The following is a 17,339-nucleotide window of genomic DNA, read 5'->3' on the forward strand; positions in this document are numbered from 1 at the left end:
GCAGACTTCCCCTCCTAAACCCTATTGGTGACGCCTGGATTAGTCCCTTTCAGACATCAGGGTCCTGTTGACCTGCTAATTTGCAACTAAATACCTCTTTGAAACTTTGATGGGAATGTCTCCTGGGTGTATTTAATGTATGTTCTTTGTTCTAAAAAGATATAAGACTGCACTGAAACCCATGCTTCTCTGGAACACCTTCTGATGCCTTCCCAGGTTATAATCCTCACTCTGGCTCAAGTAAAACTCACCTTATTTCTCTTCTCTATAGAATGTGATGTGGATTAAGGCTGCCCCAGCTAGAGAAGCCCAAGGTGACCTGGCCTACATGCCAAACTATATGACCCGGTGGATTTTTTTATGGTATGAATTAGGGCTGCCCCAGGGAGAGAAGCCCAGGGCATCCTCACCTACATGCCGATCTATATGGCCAGATTCGTATCTAAAGTTATATGACCGCACAATAACCAGACCCCATCTGCACTGAAATCATTTAATGACTTTTTACATCATCTTTTCTTTCACCAGTAAAAATAAGTCATGTACCCATGCCTTATAAAATTAGCCCTAACCCTCAACTCAGGGCAGCAGCAGGAGCTCTGACTGCCCACGGGTCCTGTCCCCAAGCAGCAGCGGCAGGAGCTCTGACTGCCCGTGGGTCCTGTCCCCATGCGGCAGCAGCAGGAGCTCTGACTGTCCGTGGGCCCTCTCCCCATGCGGCAGCGGCAGGAGCTCTGACTGCCCATGGGTCCTGTCCCCATGCTATTCCACACTATTCTCTAAATAAAAAGAGCACTACTGCCAGATCTTGAGAGTCCAAGAAATCTTTCTTTCGACTCCTCGGCTCACCGACCCAACATCAGAATGGTTATTGGTGGGGCGAGCCAGGTGGTGCAGCAGTTAAGTCCACACATTCAGGTTCAGCAGCCCAGTGTTCACTGGTTCGGATCCTGGATGTGGACATGGCACCATGTGGCAAAAAGCCATGCTGTGGTAGATGTCCCACATATAAAGTAGAGGAAGATGGGCACGGATGTTAGCTCAGGGCCAGTCTACCTCAGCAAAAAGAGGAGGCTTGGCAGCAGATGTTAGCTCAGGGCTAATCTTCCTCAAAAAAAAAAAAAAAGTAAATAGAATGGTTATTGGTTATTTTGCGTCAACATAACAAGTGCCAGGCCTGGTTCTGGGTGTTCAACATCCGTCAGTGAGCCTAAAAGTCGACGCCTGCCCTCATGGAACTGACACGGGGTGGGGAGGAGAGTGTGTCAATAAGGACAGTTTTGCCTCTTCCTTTTTGGTACTTTAAAAATCCCATTGCTCTTTCCTGTCTTCCTGCAGCACCTTAGACCGCTGACAGCGCCAGGCGTGCTGGCTCCCTCCCGACTTTGGGGGAAGGCAGCAGGGTTCCAGTTAAGTGTGATGTTTACCGTAGGTTTCAGGCGAATACTTTCAGTGGAAGGCTTCTTAGCTGCAAGTCATAGAAGCCAGCTCTGGCTGATGTCAGCGGAAAACTAATTTAAGGAAGGAATACTGGAGGGCTCACAGACTTGCAGGTGACAAGAGATTTGCACATATTGAGGCACATGGTGTAACTATTCGAGTTCAAAACTGATTCGGCTTGAACTAGAGAGCCTGACTTATGGCCTATCAAGCACACATTGTACATCTGCTTAATCGTTAAAGCAAGGAATCTCTCTCTCTCTTTTTTTTTTTTTTTTTGAGGAAGATTAGCCCTGAGCTAACTGCTGCTAATCCTCCTCTTTTTGCTGAGGAAGACTGGCCCTGAGCTAACATCTGTGTCCATCTTCCTCTACTTTCTTGTGGGACGCCTACCACAGCATGGCGTGCCAAGCGGTGCCATGTCTGAACCCGAGATCTGAACCAGGGAACCCTGGGGCGGCGAAGCAGAACAAGTGCACTTAACTTCTGTGCCACCAGGCCAGCCCCAAGGAATCTCTCTTGAGATAAAGAATGCAGATTTCCCTCTTACGCCCTATTAGTAACAACGCCCCATTGCTAAGGCCTGGATTAGTCCCTGCTAATCTGCAACTGAACACCTGTTTGAAAATGTCTCCTGGGTGTGTTTAATGTATGTTCTGTGTTCTAAAAAGATAGAACACTGTACTGAGACCCGTGCTTCTCTGGAATGCCTTCTAAACCCTTCTCGGGTTATAATTCTCACTCTGGCTCATAATAAACTCACCCCAATTTTGATTTGTAGGTAAGTTATGGATTATTTGTGTCGACACCAGTACAGCCTGAGTACTCGCCTTGGAAAATGGCAGGAACACAGGGCAGAGACACAGCCAGAGGACCTGGGGTCAGACTGCCCTGCTGGTCCAGGGCATAAACTGCTGCAGGACACGGGAACACGTGTCACTGCCCCACCTGCCACCAGAGCCCCTGCTGCCACAGCCTCTTGTTTACGTTCAGCCAGAAGAAACCAGAGTGGGTAGAGGAAATGTCTTCTTCCCCTACATGAACACGGACGGGTCCTATGAAGAGGCATTAAGTCTGCCTACTCTTGCACAGATCATCAATTCCCTTACTGCTCCTCACCTCCAGTCACCTACCTCCACACTTCAGACCGCCTTGTCCTCAGCCCATAAATATCCCTGAGTCCCTATTTTTGGGAAGCAAATTTGAGGCTCTTGCTCTCGCTTCCGCACGTGGCTGCCCTGTGAGTAAACCCCCTCTCTGCTGCAATATCCTTGTCTCAGTGTTCGGCTTTCCAGGTGGCGTGCAGAAACGAACCTGGTTTGGTAACAGATGGAGAGCCAGCCAGGAGCTCAGTCCAGACAGACCTTTTTGCCTGAGACCCATCAGCCCCCTGCCAGGGTGGAGAGGCTGTGGGCGAGGCCAGCAGCTGCCAGCAGTGTTTCTCTGGGACTGTTCCAGGATCCTTTCCCTGCTTAGCGCAGCTGACTCCATGACGCCTATTTTCACTTTCAGTAGAGAGACGGTTTCTGGGTTTGGAAGACGTCTTTTTGGTGAGTATGTTTCGTACAAGTGACTGCATTGTCGACGAAAATAATGCATAACCAATCTATAAATGAAAATTTGGGTGAGTTTATTCTGAGCTGAAATCTGAGGACCATGACCCAGGGCCTTTCTTCCCGAAGGAAGAAAGGGCACCAAGGAAGTGAGGTATATAGAGTGGTTATATACCCCCAAACAGGGTCTTTCACATATGATTGAAATGTCCCTCCCACAATAGACACAAGATTGCCCTGTCGGTACAGCACTTGATGGACACAGCAGGTAGTGGGTCTGCTATCTTGGTGGGCGTAGCAGGAGGCAAGTCTATTGTCTCGAGCTGGGTGGTTACAGGTAAGCACAGCAATCAGTTTCTAGCCTAAGGAAAAATGCTTAATCCTTAAGGAAATGCCAACATTGGGAGGGGGAGGGAAGTTGCACCTTTATCTCAAGGACCTTCGCTCTTGCCATAGGGAATCTCTAAAGCAGATATACAATGCATGCTCAACGGCCTCAGTTAGGCCCTTTTGGAAAGACAAGGTCAGGCCGAATTAGGTTTACACAAAATGGCTTCCTCATATACTCCAATATATCCTATTACTTGCCATTTTTATTTGTCAGCATTTTTATTTCTTCTTGCTTTAAGTCTGACTTCTGAAAGGAAGCCTCGGTCTGGCCTTCATCGTGAGGGTCTTGGTTTCGGGGACTCTCGATATTAAGGAAGAATTAGGGGATCCGCTCACAAGAGTGCGCTGGGTTTGGTTTGGTGTTGAGATCTGGTTCTCGCTGCAGCATGCGTATACTGTGACCGCCCGCGTCTGCATTCTGAAACAATGGGTAATGCTAGCTCGATTCCCACCTGCAGGCTCCGAGGCTGCATTCTTCAAAATTGGGCAACTTTCAGTTATGAGTCCATGAAAAAGAAAATGATGGTATTTTTCTGTAATACCACGTGGCCACAATCAGAGAGCTCTTGCAATGACTCGTCTTAAGAACTTAATCAGGGGCTGGCCCGGTGGCCGAGTGGTTAAGTTAGCGCACCCCGCTGCAGGCAGCCCAGTGTTTCATTGGTTCAAATCCTGGGTGCGGACATGGCACTGCTCATCAAACCAAATAGATGTGAACTAAACTAAACTAAACTAAATAGATGTGAAAATAAAAGTGTTGGGTAAACTTTCAAAAAAAAAAAAAGAACTTAATCAAATTTGGGATCTCAGCTTCCTCTCTCAGTTTTATAGACGCTAATGTAACCTCCACACTCCCCCCCCCCCGACCCCGGGAGCTCTCTGCCTGGTTTTTGGGCACCTGGAGTGATCTCAGGTTGGCCCCTTGGTCAATCCTTTGACTGACAATCTGGAACCCCGTTTTTTTTTTTTCTGAAAGATTTTATTTTTTTCCTTTTTCTCCCCAAAGCCCCCCAGTACATAGTTGTGTATTTTTAGTTGTGAGTCCTTCTAGTTGTGGCATGTGGGATGCTGCCTCAGCGTGGCCTGACGAGCGGTGCCATGTCCACACCCAGGATCCAAACCAGTGAAACCCTGGGCCGCCGAAGCAGAGCGCACAAATCATTCGGCCACGGGCCCGGCCCCTGGAACCCTGTTTTGCCTCCTGTCACGAGCTTGTTGAGGATTTTAGGCGCCTACTGAGTCAGGTATGGGGACAGATCTGTAATTTATTCTCTAAACTGTCTTTCCCTGGAACTGTCGTTTGTGTGACCCTCATCTTGATATCTCTTGGGAAGAGGCTGGGAGGGTGAGGCCTGATGACCTCTTTCCCTTCTTTGTCTCGTTGTCACCAAGTTGGGATTCAGTTCAGGCTGGACCTGAGCAGAGCCTACACCTTCTGTAACACCAAAACTTGAAAAACGTTCTGTCAGGGACTTAGCTCTCACCCCTGGCATTGGGAGCCCGCCCCGGCCTGCTCCAGGCCTTGGCCTCTTGCCCACCTGGCTTGCCTTGTGCTGGCTCAGGGACTAAGTGCCTGGGCTGAACAGGACTTGACCCAATCTTATAACTATGTTGACACCTGCAGTGGGGCTCTGCCCCATTCTCCGCCCGCTGTCAGCCAGGCACTGACGGTGCTTTACCAGCACGGGGAAGGCCCCAAGCATCCCCGGAGACTCACCCCTCGGGTGCATTTTAAATAATTGGAAACGATTTCAACTTCGGTGGGTTATGCCCCAGAAACTCTGTCTTGGAGAAAACTTGAGTGGTTCCTCTGTGCCTTCGTGATGTAGCTGGACAGGTGGATCAACCCGTAATGTCGTTTGAGTTACAACACAATTTCTGAGAAATCAAGAGCTACTGTCCTAGGAAATCCTTGTAAGACTGGAAAGGCAGCTGTAGAGCCATTCAGGTTCCACCCAATTCCCTCATCTCAGAGAGCTTGCAAATCCTCAGGGGACTACCTAACCCATCACTGATACCTAAGAGTGAAGAAAAAAAAAGGAAAAAGGCCGAAAAACAGCCAGAAGAGCACCCTTGCCAAAAATCTAGCATCTTGAGTGTCTTCACAAATATTAGTAAAAAGGCTTAGAACAAAATTTGGATTCATACCTAGGGAGCTTTGTCTTACTGTACCTGATTCATGGCAGTAATTTGTAAAGCAATAGCTGTGGACACGGTGCAGGTGTGTCTGTATGTGTGTCAGATGTGTGTGGTATTTTTACCTCCGGATGGTATGGCCAAAATTAAGAGCTCTGCTTAATTGGCTAAAAGTAAGCACTTACGTAAATTGTAGATATAATAGAAACTAACCCAAATGTCTTTCAAGTTAACATGATATAAATTAACCTTTGGTAACTGAAAACTTATTCAAATTTGTTGGTTTGATTAAAATGGACATGTCCCCCAGAGTTAGTGCTGGATATGATGCAGACATGTCTGGGTTTATTGGTCAAATAAGCTGATGTTATCTCTATTACAAAACTGGTTAGCAAAAATAATAACTTAAAATGATGACTAACTTTGTCTAATGTCTCATGAAGTATTATAGGCAATCTAAATAATTATTGGAAATGAGTAAACTAAATAGATGTGAAAATAAAAGTGTTGGGTAAACTTTCAAAAATAATTATGTCTTACGACATGCATATTTAAAATAACTTCCAAAATCTTTCTGGTGACTTGAAACTTTGAAGTGTTGCTAGATAAAATTGAGTGATAAAAAAATTCACTGAGGGGCTGGCCCCGTGGCCAAGTGGTTGGGTTCCAGCGCTCCGCTTCCATGGCCCAGGGTTTCACCAGTTCGGGTCCTGGGCGCAGACGTGGCACGGCTCATCAGGCCACATGCCACAACTAGAAGGACCCACAACTAAAATATACAACTATGTTCTGGGGGACTTTGGGGAGAAAAAGCAGAAAAAAAAAGAGAAAAAATCCTCACTGAACATCTGGGTCATTTTTCAAATAAGATAAAATACTGAAACATTGTTAGACGTGTCTAGCTTTATCTATGTTTGACTTACAAATAAACTAAAAGGTATTTGGGTCTATGAATAAACATGTTTTATATTTTATTAAGATTGCACTGCGAAGTAGCATGTTTCTAGAAATTATAAAAACTATTTATAAATTTGCCAAGCCACAGTATGCTAATGGAAAAGACACTTCATAATTGCTTAGATTTTAGTTTTTGCTAGGGTGTGTAAGGGTTAAAAATTCTAATTAATACAAGTACTTAAAGCTACTAAAAATTAATAAGGCAAACATCTTCATATCTAAGGAAAGTAAAATGTATGTTTTCAGTAAAGAAGGTATAAAGAATGGAAATATTTTTGTTTGTTAGGTTAAGAAAGATAAATTTGTCCTAAAGTACTACAAGGTAAAAAAGGAAGCATGGGACAAGGAAGCATGAATGTAAAAAGAAAATTATGGAAGTTTTATGAAAGAGAAATTCTGAAAGGAGTTTTATGCCTGGTCAAGTTGGCTAAGATTAAAGTAATTCCAATTAAGTAAATAAGTTTTAATGTAAAAAAAAAATGAGCTGGTGCAAAAATTAGCATTTGTTTTTCTCTCTCAAGAGGATAATTTTCTTGAACTTTTGGTCTGCTCCTTTTTTTTTTTTTTTTTAAAGATTGGCACCTGAGCTAACAACTGCTGCCAATCTTCCTTTTTTTTTAATTTTTGCTTTTTCTCCCCAAATCCCCTGAGTACATAGTTGTATATTCTAGTTGTGGCATGTGGGATGCCACCTCAGCGTGGCCTGATGAGCGGTGCCATGTCTGCGCCCAGGATCCGAACTGGTGAAACCCCAGGCCACTGAAGTGGAGCGAGCGAACTTAACCACTTGGCCACAGGGCTGGCCACCTGATCTGCTCTTGATAAAGAGGCTATAAAAGATTTTTTTCTTTATTTTTGAGTAAGTCTACCTAAAAGACAGAAAATCTATGTATTGTTAAAATAATTTCCTATGTTCAGAAAGACTGAGGTCTCTCTATTAAGATTTTTGACTGTTTTAACTGTTTGTTTCTGTTGTCACTCTGATTGAATAGAGTGAGTGTTGTTTCCTATTTGACTAAATGTTTTGAAACCTTTTGATATTTTTGACAAGGTACCCCCCCCACACACTGAAGTATTCAAATCCTGAATAAAGGCTTTCTTTTGGCCTGGAAGAAGCAAGAGAATTTCTCGGAGGATTTTCAGAGGGCCCCTGAGACTCCTCAAAGAAATTTGCTCTCTCTTCCTATAAGGAGGGAGACACTGAGTGAATTAGGCTTATTTGGTATGTTAAATTACATGGGAAGCATTGTCAGATAAGTGATCATAAACTTTCTAGGGTGGTATTATCTGGGTTAATGTTATTGATATAAATGTTTTAAAAATTATATAACATTCCTAAAATTATGATCAGTCCTGGTTGTCAGTCATAATTCTGGTTATTATTTTAAAGTATTGTATGTCACAAAATTAACCAAATTTCTTCGTCAGTTGCCATTTTGGGATCCTGTTATTTACAGTTATTGTTTTACTCTGATGCTTTTTTAAAATACGTTTTGTCTTCAGAGAAATTCATGGAAAGGACTCCGACACTCTAGACTACAGTTTTCTGACAAACTTTCAGAAATTACAGAACTCTAAAAGAGAAACTGATGACCTCAGGAAAGTGCTGACAGAAGATTAAGATCAAGAGGGCCGGCCCCACAGCTGAGTGGTTGAGTTCGCACGCTCCACTTTAGCAGTCCAGGTTCTCACTGGTTCAGATCCTGGGCGCAGACATGGCACCGCTCATCAGGCCATGCTGAGGCAGTGTCCCACATGCCCCAACTGGAAGGACCCACAAGTAAAATATACAACTATGTACTGGGGGAACTTGGGGGGGAAAAGGCAGGGGAAAATTAAGATCAAGAATTGATTACACAAGACCATGTGAACTGATGAGGATGATTATAATTTTTATGACTTTTGTTTGCAACGTTGTTGACTTTTTAATGTTTTGTTTTGTTTCTCAGATTTAAGGAAATCTTTTTCTCTTTTCTCTTATGCTAACTATGACTTACAGCAATTTGGTGAAATTATACTTTGTCAGCAGAATTGAAACATTTATCTTTTTCTCCCTACCTGATCTCTCCAGAATTTGAAACTCTTAGTGAGTGAGTATGGTTATTTCATGGCAGTATAGTTATTTGCATAAATTCAATAAGAATCTGTTCTCCTTATAACAGGACACATTTGGAAACTTTGGCTGTAAAACCAAGGCTTTGACTGGAATGTCATATTTGAGAGAAACATACAGACTCAGATAGGACAAGACAGCTTTTGAGGAATAAAGGTTGACTTCCTGGAATGAAGCCACTTGGAAGTATTGGCCTGGTACCCTGTTTACAAGGATTCCAGTAACCTGAGTAAGTAAGGAAGGTCACTTATCTGGGAGGTGCCTAGAACCTCGAAATACTTTTGGGAACCTAAAGAGAAGAGAGGAATTCACCCAAATCTAGGGTATTACAGGTGAAACCTGATGACAAATCAGAGGCTTGGCTTTTCTGGCCCTGAGAGGCCTTTAAAGTTCAACCTTAGATTCCTTATTAAAAGTTCCAGCAAAGCAGATTTTATTTTATTTTATTTTTTTGAAGATTTTATTTTTTTTCCTTTTTCTCCCCAAAGCCCCCTAGTACATAGTTGTATATTCTTAGTTGTGGGTCTTTCTAGTTGTGGCATGTGGGACGCCACCTCAGCATGGCTCAAGGAGGAGCACCATGACCTCACCCAGGGTTTTAACCGAAGAAACCCCGGGCCACCACAGCGGAGTGCGTGAACTTAACCACTTGGCCATGGGGCCGACGCCTGCAAAGCAGATTTTAAAAAGCCTATATGATCAATGGCTATTCTTGCTGTACTTATGCAAATAATTGAATTAAGTTTTATTGAAACTAGGCTTATTTTGCAAACCAGTTACTCTTAATTTGGGCAATCTTTGGTAAAAATGAGGGTAATTTTAGGGAGAAAAATTATGTTTCAGTAAAAACTATAGTACACATTCATGGATATTAGGTTCTAGTTCTGATAATTGTCTTTGAGGTTTTTATTTTATATCTGTTAACTGGACTGGATCCTGAATTCTTCTAGTCTCTTGAAATATCTGGCTACAAATCTTCAAACTAACATTTTCAATCTTTTCCCATCATTTTCATTTGAAGTCCTTGAGAACTGAACCCACCCTTTCTCCTGAAGCCCTGCACACTGCAGCAGGACAACTTGATAGAAACTTGAGAGATTCATGTCTCTTGCTGTCTAAGATACCTGAACACCTGATGACATCATCAGAGACACTTCAAACTGTAAAAGATGCTTTGAGGGGGCTGGCCCCATGGCCGAGTGGTTAAGTTCGTGCGCTCCACTTTGGTGGCCCGGGGTTTCGCTGGTTTGGATCCTGGGCACGGACATGGCACCGCTCATCAGGCCATGCTGAGGTGGCATCCCACATGGCACAACTAGAAGGACCCACAACTAAAAATATACAACTCTGTACTGGGGGCACTTTGGGGAGAAAAAGGAAAAATAAAATCTTTAAAAAAAATTCTTTGACTCTGACACCTAGAAATCTTTTGACTGCTGCCTGGGCTCAGAAATAATTTGCTGGTTTTGCTCCCACTGTTAACCTTGCTTTTCTTTTTGTCTCTCTAGAAACACTCCTTATTAACTACCTGGTTACTTGCTAACACAATATAGGCTGAACTTTGGGAGCCCACCTGCATCACCATCTTACTAAGAGACTGGTTCAATGAGATGGAAACAACCTATGCCCCTGATCAGCAGGATAATCTCTCAAGATTGAAGATGAACAACAAAAGGGGGGATTGATACCAGTCAACACAAGGTTGACATAAGGGAAGCCATATTGTAAAAAAGAAACCACATTGTAACCTTGAATGACCTCTGATTAACTAACCCAGACATGCTTTGTAGAGTTAATGGACCCTCCCAGCTGCTATGAGTTGGTAACTTTGTTCTTCTGAGTTCCTTAGGAATGTGATGACCCTCAGGAAGAGAGTCTGTGCTGATGGCCATCATCAATGACAACGGAAAGATCAGCGTATAGGCCATTGCTCTGGTCTCTGATGCATATCCAGTAAAACAAAAGACTATCAGGACCTGAGACCAGATGTCTGCCCCACCCAGAGACCAGATGGAGCCCCCACTGGGATTAGGTCTATTTTTCAGGGATTGTTAAAATTTGGGTTGTCTATACTTCTTATCCTTCTGGTTGGACACATGATTATAAAATGTGCTTTTCAGATGTTTTAGATGTGGAACAAGATACAAAATTCTCATAATACAAAAACATCAACATGAAGCTGGAAACGAGAGTATTTCCAAATAAGTGCTAAACAGTTTCATTTCTTTAGCCCGGATCTAGGCCCCAATTCAGCAGGAAGCAGCTAGATTGGTTGTTGCCCCAAATCCCTCAAAAATGAGGAATGACTAAAGAATAGCAGAGATTGAAACCAGCAAACAGCCATTGATGATCAGGTAGCTAGGCACTAAAGTTTTTTCCTTTTGCAGTTACTGATTATAGCTTTTAGCTGTTTAACCCACCCACCCACTGTCAACTGTGCTGTTTAGGCAATATGTTCTCTGACTCTCGCTAGGCTCCTATAGATAGCATCTCCCTGGAGCCTGGGTCTCCATGGTAATGGGTGTGTGAGGTGTTCTTCAGGAATTAGAACTCCTTGTCCACTCCAGGCCAATTGAGACCACCAACCCAACTGGGCCCATTCAGCAGTCCGAGAGGCGACTTTTTGACACCAAGAGGCTAAAAACACCACCCTCAGATCATGCTAATGCTGCCATTTTGTGAACACGGGTCCTATGAAGAGGTGTGGAGTCTGACTATGCTTGCGCAGATCAATTCCCTCCCGCTCCTCACCTCCAGTCACCTCTCTCCACACTTCAGACCGCCTTGCCCCCATCCCATGACTATCCCTGAGTCCCCATTTTCAGGGAGGCAGATTTGAGGCTCATGCTCTCACTTCCTCACGTGGCTGCCTTGTGAGTAAACTCTCTCTGCTGCAATCTCGTCGTCTCGGTGTTTGGCTTTCTGGGTGGCAGGCAAAAATGAACCTGGTTCGGTAACACTAAGCTAACATCTGTTGCCAATCTTCCTCTTTTTACTTTAGGAAGATTGTCCCTGAGCTAACACCAGTGCTGATCTCCCGCTATTTTCTATATGGAATGTTGCCACAGCATGGCTTGAAGAGCAGTGTGTAGGTCTGTGCCTGGGATCTGAACCTGTGAATCCCGGGCCTCTGAAGCAGAGTCCGTGAACTTAACCACTCAGCCCCTGGGTCAGCCCCTATAATATTCTTAGTCTTTGAACTTTCAGGTATTTCTGATTGTTAGGATGTTCAAAATATTCTTCTTCTTTAATATTTTAAAAAATAGGGGACAGCCCTGTGGCCGAGTGGTTAAGTTTGCGTGCTCCACTTCAGCGGCCCAGGGGTTCGTCAGTTCGGATCGTGGGCGTGGACATGGCACCACTCATCAGTCCATGCTGGGGCGGCGTCCCACATGCCACGACTGGAAGGACCCACAAGTAAAATATACAACTATGTCCTGGGGGGATTTGGGGAGAAAAAGCAGAAAAAAAAATATATCTATTAAACCATCCTTACATTCCCAGGAAAGACCCTACTTGGTTGTGATGTATTAATCTTCTTTAGAATTCAATTTGATGGCATTTTATCCAGTATTTTTGCATGTGTATTCCTAAGAGAAAATAGCCCAGTGTTATATCTCCCTCTGGTACCCTGACCTGCTGTCAGTCTCAGAGTTGTACCAACCTCATAGAATGACCCGGTAAAGTCTCACTACCTAACTAACTGAGCAAAAAAGAGGCTCGCTCCGCTAGCCGCAACCTGGTGCCAATCAATTGCAAACAAGCCGGTGGATGGGAAAGGAAAATTTATACGATTAGCCAGCATAATCGGAAGATGGCAGACTAGCGTCCTGAAGAACCATCTTAAAGTCACCCAGAATCTCGAGGCAGTTATACAGGGGAAATGGGCAGGGAAGGAGGGGTTAGGGAGGTGACCATCTGGTGTGACAAACTTCAAGGCGCCACATTACCTCTTTCTTCTGTCATTTCTGATGGGTACCAATGCAGATTTTTTTCTTTCTGGAGGTTGTCATGTTCTTGGGGAACTGGGAGAACAAAGTTGTCATCTTCTCACAGCCGGGAGATATACGTAAGCAAGAGTAAGAACTAGCAGATCATTTTGCAATTAATCATCCCGGGCTACGTGCAGGCTAGAATGTATCCACAGGGACCAGTGAGTCAGGGTCATATATAGTTACAATGTTGCTTCCTTTCCCTAAGATGGCTGCCCTCATGCTAATTAAAGATCTAGCTGTTACATGACCACACCCTGGAAATAACACAGAAGCCATCCATACTCTGAAGGTTTGGCAGAACTCATCCATAAACCGGTTGAGCCTGACATCCTTGGGGAACATGGGTCGTCAATCACCTTTCCAATTTTTGCTACCTCTTCAGAATTTCTACCTCCTTATGAGTCAGTTTTTGTAATTTATATTTTCCTGGAAAATCATTTTATTTAGTTTTTGTTAGTATAAACGTGTACATGATGTTTGCATCCTGTTCTAAATTTCCTCTGACTTTTTAATAACGTCCTCATTTATTGTCCAAAATGTCATTTATCACTAAAATAAAATTCGAATTTATTAAGACAAATCTGTTTTCTCACTTGTTCATTTTGCTTTAACTTTTTAAAAAATGTTATAAATTTATTTATTTCTTTTAAGGTTTTTTCCTAGCTTTTTCAATTAGTACCTAGTTAATTTACTCTATACCTTTTCTTAAAATGTATTTACTACTGCACATTTTCATACGAGTAGCATCTAGCATATTATCTTTGATAAACTTTATTTCGTAGAACTATTTTAGATCCACAGAAAAATTATGAAGACAGCACAGAGTCCCCATATACTCTCACACCCCGTTTCCCCTATTGTTAACATCTTACATTAGTATGGTATATTCGCTATAATTAATGAATCAATATTGATATATTATTATCTAAAGTCCATACTTTATTCAGATTTCCTTAGTATTTACCTAATGTCCTTTTTCTATCCCAGGATCTCATCCAGGACACTACATGACAGTCTCACGTCTTAGGCCCCTCTTGGCTGTGACTTCCCTTTATTTATTTACGTTTTTGGTGTTGGAGGCCGATTTACTGTGGACACTCAAGGCCTGGGCAGGGTGGGGAGTGCTCAGGAATTGGGCAGGTACACCCCCGGCCCCATGAGGGGATGCAGAGCAGTGGGGGCTGGCCCAGGCACCCAAAGGGAGTATGAGAATACCAGAAGGGTGGCCCAGGCAGGCAGATCCACCAGGGCACCTGCAGGCCTGGTCTTGAGAAGGTATGTAAGCCAGGCAGTGAGTGCCCAGGCTAGAGCCTGGCCAGGGAGGCAGGGCTGGAGCCTGGCCGGGGGCTCCAGGATCCTAGGGGCTGGCATCACTGGGGGCCTCCCCAGGCTGCTGCTGGACTCAAGGCATGTCTGCCAGTTGGACTTCAGCAACTCTGGAGGTGGGCATGGAGGTGGCTGTTCTCCAGGTGGTCCAAGCAGGAGTCAATCTGGTCCAATGTGGAGCTGACGGCAGTGTATTCTGTTTGCCCCAAGCCATTTTCTTCTCCTTCCCTGCCTGCCTAGGCTGGCCTGCCCAGGTCCCCTTTGGGGTCCCACATTTTGGGTTCAGGTGCTGCAAGGGCTGTGCGACGATGGAACAGTACCTGGCAGAGAGCTGGTCTCCTTTTCCTCTGATGACCTTGACAGTTTGAGGGTACAGGACAGGTATTCTGTAGAATGTCCCTCAAATGGAATTTTTATAAATAGATATAAGACAGGGTGATCAATAAAAGACTTTGAGGGGCCGGCCTGGTGGCACAGTGGTTAAGTGCACACATTCTGCTTTGGTGGCCCAGGGTTCGTCACTTCGGATCCTGGTTGTGGACATGGCACCGCTTGCCAAGCCATGCTGTGGCAGGCGTTGCACATAGAAAGTAGAGGAAGATGGGCACAGATGTTAGCTCAGGGCCAGTCTTCCTCAGCAAAAAGAGGAGGATCGGCAGCAGATGTTAGCTCAGGGCTGATCTTCCTCAAAAAATAAAATAAAATAAAATAAAAGACTTTCAAAAATGAAAAGAGGGGCCGGCCCCGTGGCCGAGTGGTTAAGTTTGAGCCCTCCGATTCAGCGGCCCAGGCTTTCACTGGTTCTAATCCTGGGCACGCACCAACCACTGCTCATCAAGCCATGCTGAGGTGGCGTCCCATGTGCCACAACTGGAAGGACCCACAACTAAAATATACAACTATGTACTAAGGGCTTTGAGGAGAAGAAGGAAAAATAAATAAATAAATAAAATCTTAAAGAAAAAAAGAAAAGACATCATCTTACGATAAATTTATAAGGAGAAAGTAAAATTGACATACAGTTTCAAGAAGAAAATTGAAAGATACAAAAGTTCCTGCTAAAGAGGACAATTATGAATGTATATTTTAATTGGGTCATGGTAATATCAAATTACTTTGGTACTTAGCAGCCATTGTATACATTTCAAAGCGTTATGAAAAGTTTGATTAAAATAATACGTACAGTGAAACGGGAGCCAACCTGCTTTAACTAGATTCAGTCAGTTGTCCGTTTGCAAAAGCAGTCAGAGAATGCCCTATAAAGCCCACCCTGGGGCCGGCCTGGTGGTGCAGCGGTTAAGTGCGCACATTCTGCTTCAGTGGCCAGGGGTTCGCCGGTTCAGATCCTGGGTGCAGACATGGCACCGCTTGGCACGCCATGCTGTGGCAGGCGTCCCACATTTAAAGTAGAGAAAGATGGGCATGGATGTTAACTCAGGGCCAGTCTTCCTCAAAAAAAAAAAGCCCACCCTATAGATGACATCTCTGATGCTTGGGTCCCCACGGCAACGGGTGCTTAAGCTGTTTTTCAGGAACTGCGTGGACTCCTTGTCCAGTTCAAGCCAATTAGGACCACTGACTCGTCAACTGGGCCCCAGAGAATGTCTGATAGGTGCCCCTTTGACGTCAGGGGGCCGAATCTCAGATCAGCCTACGCCACCATTGTGAGAACATGCGTCCTATGAAGAGGCGTGGAGTCTGACTGCGCCTGCGCAGATCATCGATTACCTCACTTCTCATCCTTCCAATCATCTATCTCCACGCTTCAGACCGCCCGCCCTTCAGCCCCTAAATATCCCTAATCCCTATTTTCGGGGAGGAGGATTTGAGACTCCTTGCTTGGCTGCCTTATGAATAAACCCCTTCTCTGCTGTAAACTTGTTTTAGTGATTGACCTACCGGGTGGTGGGCAAAACAAACCTGGTTCCGTAACAAGAGTATGCCAGAAATAGCATCCTTTGCAACTGTTTACATTTACGAGGAGAAACTTAGGTGTCTACTTGAAATGTGGAAGGAGTAGTTTTCAAAATTCTTTCAGGGGCTACAGCAGCAAACAAGTGTGCTGCCCACTGTCCCGATACCGGTGCTGTGCTCTCAGGGCGGGGCACCTGAGCTCGGCTGGGCCAAGCGGAGCAGATCTTCAAGTCACGGAGCTTTCCTTCCCACCTGCCCCTCCAGCTCTGACCTGGGGCTCCTCGCGCTTCCCCGGCAGATGTACCTGCCCCCCTCCCCCAACGTGATAACCTTCTCAAAGGCGGGTTTACACGGATGCTGCAGGAAGTCAGGCCTCCCTTGCATGGGGTCCTCTGAGTGATGGAACTTGCTGGGAGTTGGAGAGGGGTCCACGTGGGGAGGGAAAACCAGGCTGCAATGAGAAATATTTCCGTGTAAGCCTTTCCAGGTAATTGCCCACAGAGACTTCAGAGGGTTTATAAAATTTATGAGTTTTGGTGAGCTTAGCAAATGGCAGGATGCAACAATACACAAACCCCCCAAAATACACAAAAACAATCAAATGAAATGTAATAAAAGTAATCACAATAACATTAAAAATACGAATATTTAGGGATACATCTGACAAAAGATGTGCAAGCCCTGTACACTGAAAACTACAAAACCCTGCTGAGAGAAATCAGAATATCTAAATAATGGAGAAATACACTGTCTCATGGGTTGGAAGACTTGATGTCGTTGGCTTCTTCAGGGAAGGCAGCTTTCCCAGCAAGGGGCCTGAGGCGCCGGGAGAGGCACCAGCGAGGAGAGGTGCCGGTGGGACCATGCTATGGGGGTTTTGTGATTTGCGTCCCTGTGGGGAAACGGTTTCTGTTTGTTCCCTGTTGTATCCATCTAGAACACGGCTGCAACACGGACGGTGTTGAGCAGACGCTTGGTGAATAAACGAGAATGAGAACTAATGATCAAACTGAAAGGCTAGCCCCTCTATAGCCAGAAAGAGAGCTAAGGAGACTAATGCCCCTCTCAAGAGCATCCTTACCTAGAATGGAAACAAGGACCCCCAGGTGAAAACAGCAGAGGCTGCTACTCAGGGCGCACTGTAGCAGGCGGGGTCGACACTTGTGATGGCAGAAACCCAAAGGTAGGCGGAGGAGCAGAGACTTCAGCGGAAAGAAACGGGGGCTCAGGGTTGCCCGGATGGGGCCATGGCGGATGGGGTCCCGAGGATGCTGGAGGTGGGGATCTGGAAGCGGGGTGTCCTCGCGATTGGTTAGGGGAGCATTTTGGCTTTCTCTGGTTGGTCCCAAGTTGGAAGGAAGGACAGAAATTGGGGAAGCTGTCAGTTATTGATCACGTTCTGGCCATCTGGGGCTGAGTGTCACGGGGTGGTTGTGCGGCCTCCTGGACCAGTTGCTGGAGATGCTGGTCTGACTTCCTGCAACTCTGACTTGTGGCACGCTGGCTTCCCGGCCG

The 17,339-nt window shown here is 45.0% G+C and overlaps 1 long non-coding RNA gene and 1 pseudogene across 1 annotated transcript; one reads left to right on the plus strand and one right to left on the minus strand.

The window, feature by feature from the left end:
* Nucleotides 1–8,638: 8,638 nt before the first annotated feature.
* LOC139073932 (uncharacterized) lies at nt 8,639–13,164 on the plus strand. Its single transcript, XR_011523148.1, has 2 exons — nt 8,639–8,818; nt 10,098–13,164. It is a non-coding gene; the product is annotated as an uncharacterized lncRNA (long non-coding RNA).
* Nucleotides 13,165–13,796: 632 nt separating this feature from the next.
* Nucleotides 13,797–14,335, minus strand: LOC103548633 (bublin coiled-coil protein pseudogene; annotated as a pseudogene).
* Nucleotides 14,336–17,339: the final 3,004 nt, after the last annotated feature.

Source organism: Equus przewalskii, chromosome 1, assembly GCF_037783145.1.
Source record: "Equus przewalskii isolate Varuska chromosome 1, EquPr2, whole genome shotgun sequence".
NCBI classification, from domain to species: domain Eukaryota; kingdom Metazoa; phylum Chordata; class Mammalia; order Perissodactyla; family Equidae; genus Equus; species Equus przewalskii.